At 35.2% G+C, this 11,894-nt stretch overlaps 2 long non-coding RNA genes across 3 annotated transcripts; one reads left to right on the top strand and one right to left on the bottom strand.

Moving 5' to 3' along the window:
* Nucleotides 1-4,153: 4,153 nt before the first annotated feature.
* LOC110934935 lies at nucleotides 4,154-6,553 on the bottom strand. Of its 2 annotated transcripts, XR_002588737.2 has the most exons (5): nucleotides 6,480-6,534; nucleotides 6,049-6,107; nucleotides 5,152-5,281; nucleotides 4,876-4,913; nucleotides 4,154-4,610 (listed from the first exon to the last, which is right to left on the bottom strand). It is a non-coding gene; the product is annotated as an uncharacterized LOC110934935 (long non-coding RNA). The 2 variants fall into 2 exon arrangements; XR_002588738.2 differs by lacking the exon at nucleotides 6,049-6,107 and having other exon boundaries at nucleotides 6,480-6,553.
* Nucleotides 6,554-10,003: 3,450 nt separating this feature from the next.
* Nucleotides 10,004-11,517, top strand: LOC118479389. Its single transcript, XR_004890394.1, has 5 exons — nucleotides 10,004-10,125; nucleotides 10,276-10,347; nucleotides 10,636-10,700; nucleotides 10,819-10,881; nucleotides 11,462-11,517. It is a non-coding gene; the product is annotated as an uncharacterized LOC118479389 (long non-coding RNA).
* Nucleotides 11,518-11,894: the final 377 nt, after the last annotated feature.

Raw genomic sequence — 11,894 nt, forward strand, 5'->3', positions numbered from 1 at the left:
GATGTTCATGGGAGTGAACCGGTCATCAGTTCAAATGTTTCTGAACCATATTTTGAATCTTATTCTGAACCAACTGAGTCTGATATTGCTTTTACTCGTTCTCTGTTTGCGTCATTTTCTGCTTATGTTTCATCTTGTGTATCTGATGTTTCTAACCCTTTGGTTGATGAAAGTGTCACAGGTGAGGTCCCTCAGGACACATTCAGTGAAACCACTGAAAAGTCTTCACAAGAAAATCAGGAGTTCTGTGATTCTTCTTCTGAATCTATCTCAGTGGGCATCCCTAATGTTGAATCTAGTGGGACCCCATTGGAAACCGTAGCTGAAAGTAAACCACAAGTAGATTCACATGAAACACGTGTTGATGAAACACGTGTTGATGAAACTTCTACATCTTCTGAAATTAAAACTGAACCAGATTTTGAAAAGGAAGAAGTGGTCACATTAAATGAAAAGTCACAAGAAAATGTTTCTGGAAAGAGAATTAAAACAGAAACTAAATCGTCTTCTCAAAATGATTCTGATAAAATTATAAAAGACGAAAAACATCATATGTCTGAATCTCATGCTTCTACTAGTTCTGATCAACAGGTACAGAAAGAATCAGAAAAGGCATATGGAACACAAGCAAAGCAACCTAAGCAAGCTCAGTCACCTAGACCTATCAGATCAGCAACTGTTGCTAGCACTCCGAATCTCCATACATTGAAGCGACAGACTTGTTTCAACTGTGGAATTCCTGGACACATTGCTAGAAATTGTGTTCATTGTCCAAATGTGCAACGAAATGCCAACACTTACTCGTGTGCTGGTGTTTGTGAGCCGGTTCACAACAAGCGGAATGAGCCAAAACGGGCAGATCAAAATCAGGGATATAAGAAGTCTGCTCATCAAGGACAATCACAATCTCGTAAGGCTCGTGACAAGGTGAAGAAAAGCTCCAATCAGGGAGAAAAGACGAATAATGGTGCTCAGAGCAACAAGACTTCTGCAAACAACAAATACAAGCACCCCAATTCGTCTTCATCTAAGAGAAATGTGCAGTCACATCCAACGCAAAAAGGACCGGTTTGTCCTTCAGGACCTGCTAGAGCGAATCAAGCGGCTCAAAACGTCTTTCCGGTGAAAAGACAAACTTGCTACAATTGTGGCATTGCGGGTCACATTGCTAGAAACTGCACAAGGCGTCCCTACGTACCCTACTATATGCAAAATCAGAGGGTTACACCAAAGGACAACTACCATTCTAAGCCAATGAAGGTATCTTCACCTAAGGCAATGAAGAATGTGAATCCCACGGTTAAACCTTCTGATGGGGATTGGAATGCTGCTAAAGCAAAAAAGAAAACAAGCTTTGAAACCTACAAAAATTTTGAAAAATAATAAGGTTGATAAGCCAAATGTTTTGCCAAAGGCATCTAAGAAACTAGAAAAGCCTAAACAAATTTGGAGAGCAAAACAAAAAGCAGCTACGTCTCCAATCCTTGAAATTAAAGGGGACTTGTGTTTAAAAGAAGTGTCTTATTTTGATGCTTCAGGAAATCCCAGGACCACGATGGCCTGGGTACCCATGTCTTACTAATCTCCTTACCTTTCAGGAACAACTAAGGAGGAGCTGTTGACAATCTCTGGAATGTTGATAGCAGTTGTTCCAGAGATAAAAACGGGTAACATTTCACTGTTGCAAAAAGTTCAAATTTTTTTTACAGATGATATGTTTCCTTTGGAGGAGATAAACGAAGTAAGAAATGATCAGCAAAAGGTACCGTTTAAATTCAGAACTTTGATTTGTCTTCAATCTGATGACAGAACGGTTAAGCAAAAATATTTTCTCTTTTTCTTAGTTTATAACCTTGTATATAAAGTGTCCTTTCTCTTGTAAATGGTAAATTTGCGCAAAAATCCAAGATTTATGCACAAATTTAGGGGGGGAGAGGAACATATAGATAGATATAGAGTTTAGGGGGAGAAAACTCAGAAAAGAAAAATACAAAAAAAAGAGTTTGATGTATATATATGTATTGCTTTAGGGGGAGAAAATGAGAAAAACACAAAAACATTAGAAAAACAAAAAGCCAAAAAGAAAAATTGCATGATATGGGAAGTGAAATAAATGTTCGTGTTAAAGAGTTTGACTAACACATGTAAGGTGCCATAGCTGAAAAGACTAGGATCTACTGCGATATGTCGATAGGCTTGACGCTCAACATGATAAAAGATACTAAGTGATATAAACATAATGAACTACGTATCATGTGGGTAACATACCAACGGCGTATGATTTTATGGTCTTAAATCTTGCGTTGATAGATAGCCAACATCTGAGGTTTCGGGTCTTTATATTGTTGAATCATCCGGGGATATCTTGGTTGTCCTTCTGCTTAGAACTAAAATTGTACATGACCCCAGGAAAGAAAGTCACTTGGAATTAGCTCATTTCTATTTGAATGTCTGTATGTTTTCCCGATACACACAATTTTGATCTGATTCTGGAATCTTCTCTGAAAAAAGTCGTGTACCTCCTCTGCTGCATCCAGATACATGCTGACCTGGAGGTGCTAGGCAACGACAGCTTCTGCTGCATCCAGATACATGCTGACCTAGCTGTACGTTGTCGCGCTGTAGATCTAATACACCCGAAAGAGGCCCTCAAGTGCCCAAAAGAAACCCCAATAAACCTATATCAAATTGAGAAAAACTCATTTGATCTGTATATTATACCATCTCTACAAAAGATCTATTCTGTTCTCTTCTCAACCTATTCCCAGTTAAGATTTCAGAAATCTGGATTGGACTTGTGAAATATGTGGTAGGGAAGATACTTGCATGATAGAGTGTGCTGCTTATATTTCCAGGATTTGATTAGTATTTATTTGGGTGTTCATTGTTAAGAAATGAAAACATGATAAAATAGATTATATGCAGACCTTGACACAGTCAGGATATCTTAAAGGATGACATCAGTATACTCACCTGCTACGATGAATTGTTGTGCTTACCTTGATCGCGGGGGTATGCCTTGGAATGGGAAACACGGGTATAATAGTATAATATTACTTTAATCATATCACGAAGTTAAAAAATTGAAAGTTGAGCGTTAAAGTTTAAGTGGACAAACATATTGGCAATCGCATAGACCAGTTTGATTAGGCTCGTACTGAAAAGTGTTCCTTAGTCTGCCTGAGAACGAATTTTGATCCCATTGCAATTGTAATTGTATATTATGGTAGTTGTTTATATTTTGAGTTTTTATTTGCTTTTATTTTTAAAATTAAAAAAATTTAAAAAAAATTGAAAATTTCAAAAAAAAATCCAAAAATAGTGTGTTTATTTGTTTCTCTTAAAATTAAAAAAAAAATGTAACCGTTCTTGAAGATTTGACTGATCATCAAAAGTTAAAAGAATTTAAATTGTGAAATTGGATGTACCTAGTGTTCATGTGGTACTCTCCCTGTTGCATTAGAAATGTTTGCTTTTGAGTGTGTGAGCATATACAGAACTTGATTTCAATCAAGAACAGGGGTTGATGAAGATTGAGATGCTGTTAGTTGCTGAAGAAGCCAAAAGCATCACAACAACAAGATGTACCTGAGTCAGAAGAACCGGACACGAGACGCCGTCTGACAGTGAAAGTACATTTGAAGAAGTACCGTGAACTTGCTTGAAAGACAAAGACTGAAGAAGAAAAGAGCTGCTGAGAATCCTCCTCTCACATTCTTTTTGACAAGATTTTCAAGCAAATGCTGATCGAGATCCTGATATGAAGTTAACCACAAGAGCTGAAGAAAGAGACCCAGTGCTGAGAGTTCAGAAGTCAAGAACTTCCACAACATCTGCAGCTTAGAGACAACCATAGATTTCGTTGAAGACGTTGCTGAATTTAAGTTATGAAGACAATTTGATGGCATCAGTCTAGGGGGAGATTGTTAGGCCCTAAAGTGTGAGACTGACGCATCAAATTAGCACAACGGGCTATGGTTACGAACTGGGTCGTACCGGGTTAGTTTATATTAAGTTGTAGACCTTTATAGGTCACTTGGGCCAAGCTTTAGGCCATGTGGGCCAAGCAGGCCCAAGGGGAGCCCATGTAGGGAATTGGGTTTGTCCATGTATATAAACAAGTTTTAGACTTGTTTTAGGGTTGGAACTTCATAGTTACAGATTTCCTAGAGAGAGAGCTAGAGGTTTCGAGTTGGTGGTGATCATTTGTACCAGACGGTTTTGCTTATTCAAGTAATAGAATCGTGTGCAAGTGGTTAAAAGTGATTCGGTTTGTTCTTCGTTTCATATTTTCGGTTCGTTCTTCATATTTCTCGATTTGTTCTTGAATCACATCAAGTTTGGATTCCGCACAAACTTGGTGTTGTTTGATATCATTGAAAGATCCGGTTAAACGGGACTTACATATCATTTGCTCATCCTTATAACAGTCCCTTTTCCTCGAATAATACACGTTACAAAGTATATAGAATCATACAAACTGGTCAAACTCCAGGGACGAAATTGACATTTTACTCCATAAATAAATAAATAAACAACTTACTTGATAAGCCTTTAGTGACAGATCAGCTACTTTTTTGTCATCACCAAACTTAAACTCCGTAAGATACCTATAATAGTCTAAGGGTGAGCTCGGTACCAATCATACCTGTACCAAAAATCCTTAAAAGAGGGTACCGGTACCATATAAATACCGTATGGTACAGTTACCGAAAATGTCAAATTAGTCTGAAAAGTGGCACAAAATAGTGTATGTGGCTAAAAATTTGCATTTAAAAAACCATCTTATTTAAAAAAACTTAAACATGAATAATATAAAATGAAAAATAAACAAAAAAATTTAATAAAAATAAATATAGATTCAAGAAAACTTACATAACATAACTCAGCATGGTCATGCTCATCAGTCGTTACTATGCGCCAGCAATTCCATTTTCATATTTATCAAGAAAAAGAAAAAAAGACATTAGAAAGAAATTCAAGTTATGGTTTCCAAACAATTTACAAGAGTAAACATGTCGAATAAAACATTCAATAAAATTAACCTCTTATCTTTCTTCTATAGTTGAAAATAAACAGTACTTGAATTTACATATGTTTTATTTTCTAAAGAAACTTTGTAGCAGGTTCAACATATATAAATGCCCTTACACATGTTGAATTTCTTATAAAGTTTGTTTTGAAAATGAAAGAAGTTGAAATCATCCAAACCAAGCAGATCGGAGAAATCCAGTCTTGTAACCAATTGGACAGAAGACATCTTCACACATGTCTGCATTTTCTGAAAGAACAAATAAGATTTCAACCAATAAGTTTGGAGGGATACCAAATCTCAAAATCAATAACTCTCATAGCATGTTGCTTAGAATAATAACTTAATTGTTTATCTAGAAAACCTCCTTCCACCACATGAGGGTAATCTTTAATCTTTATCCACAAGAACATCTTTTACTTCCCTAAACTTCTCAACTTCCATTTCTACTTTAATAGCTCGATCAAAAGAAATTTGCCTTCCTTTTCAATTGCCACAATCTTCTTTTCGAAAACAGATAATGTACCTCTATGTACAGAAGTATTTATATCAAGGGCACCCATCTATGGTGTGTGACAAATTGGGGAGTAAATCAACTTAGGGTTCAAAACAAAATCAAAATAAAACAACCATTGACTTTAATAAGGACGATTACTAATCTAAATCAAAACCCTTGTAGTGATCAGTTATACAAACATAAAAAACCCTACTTCTAAACTGATCTATAAAGATTCATAGTCTAATAAAAAACATAACAATCACATGATCCGTACCATCCTGAATATAGAAACACGTAGTTCTTCACAGCCAATTTTCTCAATGCTCATTTGTATATTGAAAGTTGAAACACACATTTTTCATCCAAAAGTTGGTAAATTGTATGATATTAATCACACTTAAAAACGGAAACTTCAAAGGGTTCCATACAAATCACAAATAAGCCCCAAAAACCCAATTCATCATATCCCCCAATAAACATGCATGTTCAAAAATAAAAATCGAAGTCAAAATCAAACCTTTTGATAATCTTTTAGAATTCTATACGCATTAAAGGGTAAATCTAAGCATCTAGATCCTGCATATATAAAATCACAAAACCACAACAAAAAATAGGGATCAATGGTACAATCCAACTAAGCATCACTTTTTATCGAAGACTTTAAGCAACTATATAATTAATCGAAAAAAAAAATGTTGTAAGATGGAATTAGAAATAAGGATAAAATTACCACATGGAATGAAAAAGTAGGGAATCAAAATGGCTACCCAAATCTTTAACACATACGTATATTCGCAATAACATGACATTTTTTTCGTTGAATATGGGTTTTTGTAAAAACCCTAATAGGTGAAGAAAGTAATGGGAAAACAAATTTATACTGATACGAAACCCGAATCATTGAAGAAAGCATACATAGATGAGATTAGAGATAGGGAAAAACTTAACTTGTTGACTGAGGGCAGTAGAAGAGATCTAGGGTTTCATATGGGTAGGATCTGAACGAATGATACTGGTCTCTGTTTAAACATTCGTGGTTTTTTTGTAAAACAAATACAGGATTAAAGAATGGAGTGCCACGTGTAAATTTTATTTAAATAAAGAAAGGAGAATAATCCACTTGTCAATATAATAAGGTAGGCTTATGTATAAATGACACATAAACAAAAATAACTTTGTTATATTAGAATAGATAGATTGTTGATAATTTTTCTTACATTTTTAAAATGTAAGCAACAACCAAACCGGATATGGTTTTTGGAAGGAAATGGTACAAAAAATCCATTCAATTATGGAGCAAGGTCCGTCTCGAGAGGTCAATTCCGTCTATTCCAGATAGCAGAAGATGAATGCTGCGGTCCAACATTTTTGTGGGATTTATAACAATTTATATACTCATCATCCAAGTGGATGGAATGACGAGGACGTTTACAATGAGGTGTTGCCTAGATACAAAGATCAATTTAAGCATCCTTTCCCATACGTGCGGGCATGGGAAGTCATGAGGAAAGCTAACAAGTGGGCGCAGGTTCCAAACGAGGTTGCAACCGCTAAACGGTCCAAAACATCGGAGTCTGGAAGTTACAGTGCGGGGGGCTCGGACAGCTGTTGTCAAATAAATATAAACTACAAGCCTGAATTTGACGAGGATGTGAATGAAGTTCTGGAGGAGGAGGAATGTCCCATGTGAAGGGAGAAAGCCAAAATTGTGGAAGCTACAAAAAAAGTCGCGTCAGGGGGTAGTTCGAAAATTGACGATTTAATGGCCCAATTCAAAGCATACACTGAGGTCACAACCAAAAAGGTAAAAGTGAAGAAACATGAAGTCGACGAACGGCTTAGGTTGAAAGAAGAGGGGACACAAATAGAGAAATGGAAGATAATGACAACCGGCATGTACACGTATTAGGAAGAAGAGTGCGACATTTTGAAAAAAAATGAAAGAAAAGATAAAAAAATGGAGGTCGTAGGTTTTTTAATTTTAAGGAATCTAGTAGTTTTTTTAATTTAGTTTTTTAAGTTATGTAGTGTTTGAATTTTTAAGTTATGTAATGTTTTTCTTAAGTTATGTATTGTTTTAATTTATAAGTTGTATTTATGTTTTTTAAGTTATGTTTAAAAAATATTGAATTTAATAAAAAACAAAAAAAGGGTTTATTCTTCACACCCTTGACCCATCCCTTAAGACTCATCCCCATCACCGATGATATGGCAACTGATGTGGAGGGCCATCTCAAAATAATGGGGCTCCTCCACAGCTTATAGCATAATAGTCAAAATAACGTTGACTTCACACAAGGGTGAACATTGATTCCTTTTGGAAATGACGGGGTGTAAAGTTGACGAAATTTCAAAATAGAGTGTAAACCTGTCAGCAGGGGGCAATCACAGGGTGTAAAACTGCAGTTTACTCTTTATTATTATTTTTTTGAACGACGTTTGAAGGTACTCTCAATATCCGAGTGAGTCTTCCTAAAACGGGATGTCAATTCAACCATCCTTAAAGTGGATCTGATTGACCTTATACATAGTTCTTTAATTATAACTAGTAATTTTGCCCCGTGTGTTACGACGGGAGTTTAATTATCAATATAGTACCGACATTCGGTATAGCAACTGAAAGGGATAACATAAAATCATTGGAAAAGGAACATCGAAACGTCCGGTATCTATAAAAAAACACTAACAAACGAAATACTAAGAGAAAAAAATTCGGTTATAATAATACCGATAGCGGAAACAATATTGTTCAGTTAGATTGGCTTTGGTTCATCATGTTAGGGAGAACAAAAACTCTAAAAGGCGAAATACTTAACTGAATAGAAGTAAAAGTAGAGTGACTAAACATGTATATCGACAAAGTTAAAGTAGATGGACTAAACATGTATATAAGCAAAGTTAACTAATGGGGAATAAATTTTATTTAGTTGAGGGACTAAATATGTATATTAGGAAAGCTAAATTAGAAGGACTAAACACATAAATTAGCAAAGTTATTGGTTAAAGGAATAAAATTCTTGTGGCCATCCACAAAGACGATGTCACACTCTGACTTTTGCGAAAGCGTATACATGTGACTTGATTAGTTTTCATTGCATCCGATTATAATAAACAACTACATGACTAAAATAAGCGATGTTCATCCATTCAGGAGTTTAAAACATTACAAACATAATTTGTTTAAGTTTTCAACCAACACAAATTTTAGTTTAAGTTACATACCATCATAAGATTCAAAGTTCCACAAAAGGACTTGTTTAACAAAAGACTAGTTTCACGAGGCTTTGCATTCTATATCTCATCATGGATGGGATATACGAATCAAACCCTTCAAAAGTGGATGACATCTAAACTTGAAATTCACAGCTTGAAAACAACACCAGCGCCAAAGATCCATCTAGTTTACTATAAAATCAAAATTTATTTATTACATTATCATATTTCTAAAGTCATATTAATTAACATAACTTTATTTTAGGTTGCTCAGTTCGAATGTGAAATGAGAGTGGAGGAGGGGGATTAGATAAGATTCGTTTATATATCAGCTTATATTTAAAAAAAAATCAAGCTAACCCTGCCCTAGCCCTCTTTGCGTCCGGTGTGTGGTGGCGTCCTGCGTCCCGCCGGCCGATATGGCTTTATCACGCCACACAAGACTAGGGCTGCAAACGAACCAATCGTTCGGCGAACAGTTCGTGAACCGTTCGGCGGGAAGTTCGTTTGTGTTCGTTTGTTTACTAAACAAACGAACACGAACAAGAAATTTCGTTTGTTTAGTTAAATGAACAAACATGAACAGAGGTCGTGTTTGTTCGTTTATGTTCGTGAACGTTCGGTAACGTGTTCGTTTGTGTTCAATACTTCATTAGTGTTTTTAGTTTTTATATTTATTTAAATACTTCAAAATTCCGACAAATTAAATATCTAATAAGTGTCGGTGTATTATATATTTTGTTCATGAACGATTGTTTGTGTTCGTTTGTTTGCATTTGTGTTCATGAAAAATAGTTTGTGCTCATTTGTGTTCGTCAACGTTCGTTGCCTAAAATTAACAAACAAACACAAACAAACACAAACGAACACGAACAAGTTCATTTCCTTAACAAACGAACACGACATAAAATCTCGTTCGATAAGTGCTCGTGAACGATTTGTGAACACATATATTTCTTAAAAAACGAACACGAGCAAGGTCTTGTTCGTGTTCGTTTGGTTCGTTTGTAGCCCTATACAAGACACAACCTTACACACCATTTCTATTTTTTCTTACCGGTTTTATATCTTGAGGCATGCAATATCTATATATATATATAAATGAGATGGATTTGGGCTATGTGGCATTTGTATTTGGCCATCTAGGCTGATGTGGCAATTTGATTTAGGAGGGAAATCCCATTTTGCTTTCTACAATCAGGATTCCAAGAAAAAAGAGGCGGGATCCGGATTTGATTCGGGTCACCCATCTCTCAAATTCGGATAGTATATATTCTCTTTCTCATACACACAACGTATTACATCCTCACCTTCCTGAAACCCTAAATCCCAAAATACTCTGCTCTTCTTTTTCTTTTCCATTGTTCAACGATAATAGAAGGTATGTTTTTAGTTTCATTCCTCTATGATTTTTATTGTTCAACGATTTAGATGCATCATTTATTCGTTTCCAATTCAGGATTCAACACAGGTCGCTATGTATTATAAACCTTTATGTAATAATACCAAAAATTGGTGCCATGGATGTTAGGGCTTGATGTTAATGACATATCTGAAGATGCAAGACAAGATGAAAATGAATCCTTATTCATCGATCAATTGTGTAAGTGCTAATCTTAACCCTTTGTCAGTTAATCATTATTCCGTTTTTTCAGATCTGAAGAGAAAAAGATGACGGCGGAAAGGGTTTCTTCGTGTAATTAATTCATTAAACCGTTGATGTTTTTGGATTCGTAAATCATTGGTGTTCTTTATTCTTCATATTTGAGGTTCAGTTGTTTATTCTTCACCAGTATTCCTTTCGTTTTAGTTTTTTTGGCTTGGGTTTCTTCATTATTTTGATTTTTAAGATTTAATTATCTTTTAACATAAAGTTGTTTTTCAATTACAGAGAAGATAGTTACTACTGGGACGGAATCTACTACAAAACTGGAAACAATGGCTTTAATAGGAATGGTTATGTGTTGATAAACCTATTTAATTTAGATATGTGCTTTTATTTAGATTCCATGTAAATAATGTCATTTTGCATTTGATTATTGTTGGCTCATCGGTCTGTGTTTTTGATCCGCAGTAGTCGAAGTGGAATTGTTGGTGTTACCAAACCACGTTGTGTGGCGGTTTCCGCAAACGCAAGGTAGGTGACTTTTGGGCTTGATGTTGGTCTCTCGAAGGAGTTCAGTTTTCAATTTAGGCATGACAAAAGGATTGAAGAGAGTTGTTCTTTCAAGTTCTTTGCTGGGCTTTGAGCCCTGATTTCAGAAGTTGAAGATATTATGAGCTCTGATTGCCTATGACTCCAGGTATCTAAATGAGTTTTTGTGATTCAACTGTTGATTTGTTTGTATTTCATGTTGATGGTTAGTTAATTGGTTAGTTGAATTGCGAATTTGATTTGGATTTGCTAATATCACACATGCGTTGCAAACCCTTACTCCAAACAAATCGTCCTTCTGTTAGTTTCTGGTCCACATTGCCACCGGTTTGAAAATCCTCTTTATGTACTTACCTAATTTCAAAGTTCAAGCACATGATGAATTGGCTCAAAGGAAACCGGACCTTGAAAAAGACAAACTGTGTAGTGTTTTTATGTTAGCTTCTTTGGAGCAGGCCTTACTATGATGAACCTGATGCAAATCTAAATAACATCAGGAAGAACAAGGATTCTTATTTCCCTCATCAAGGAATTGATTACATGTTTTTGTTGTTTGATTTAGGGTTGTTCACAAGCCGAGCTGAATTATGGCAGATTGATTAAAAAATCTTTCCAATTCGTTCTGGTATCTTTGGTTTTTGTTTTATTGAAACCACCAATTCGTTGATGATGTTGTTTTGATATTAGGCTTAGAATGATATTGAGACGGTTACTGATTTTTGTTTTAAATGACATTGTTTTTATGCTGACATTCACACGCATATGTTTGCGGATAAGTTTTTTTCATCAAATATTATTTTGATTTCGGTTTCGGTTTCGGTTTCGGTTTTAATCAATTGACGAGGAGCTGTATTTAAGTCAAATATGTTTGCGGATAAGTTTTTTTCATCAAATATGTTTGCGGATAAGTTTTCTTCATCAAATACTTTTGTTATAATATATTATATTTTCTTACTTTATTCATGTACCTCAATTTAAGTCAAAGTAATAATTGA

The sequence above is a fragment of the Helianthus annuus genome, chromosome 4, assembly GCF_002127325.2.
Source record: "Helianthus annuus cultivar XRQ/B chromosome 4, HanXRQr2.0-SUNRISE, whole genome shotgun sequence".
Classification (NCBI taxonomy): domain Eukaryota; kingdom Viridiplantae; phylum Streptophyta; class Magnoliopsida; order Asterales; family Asteraceae; genus Helianthus; species Helianthus annuus.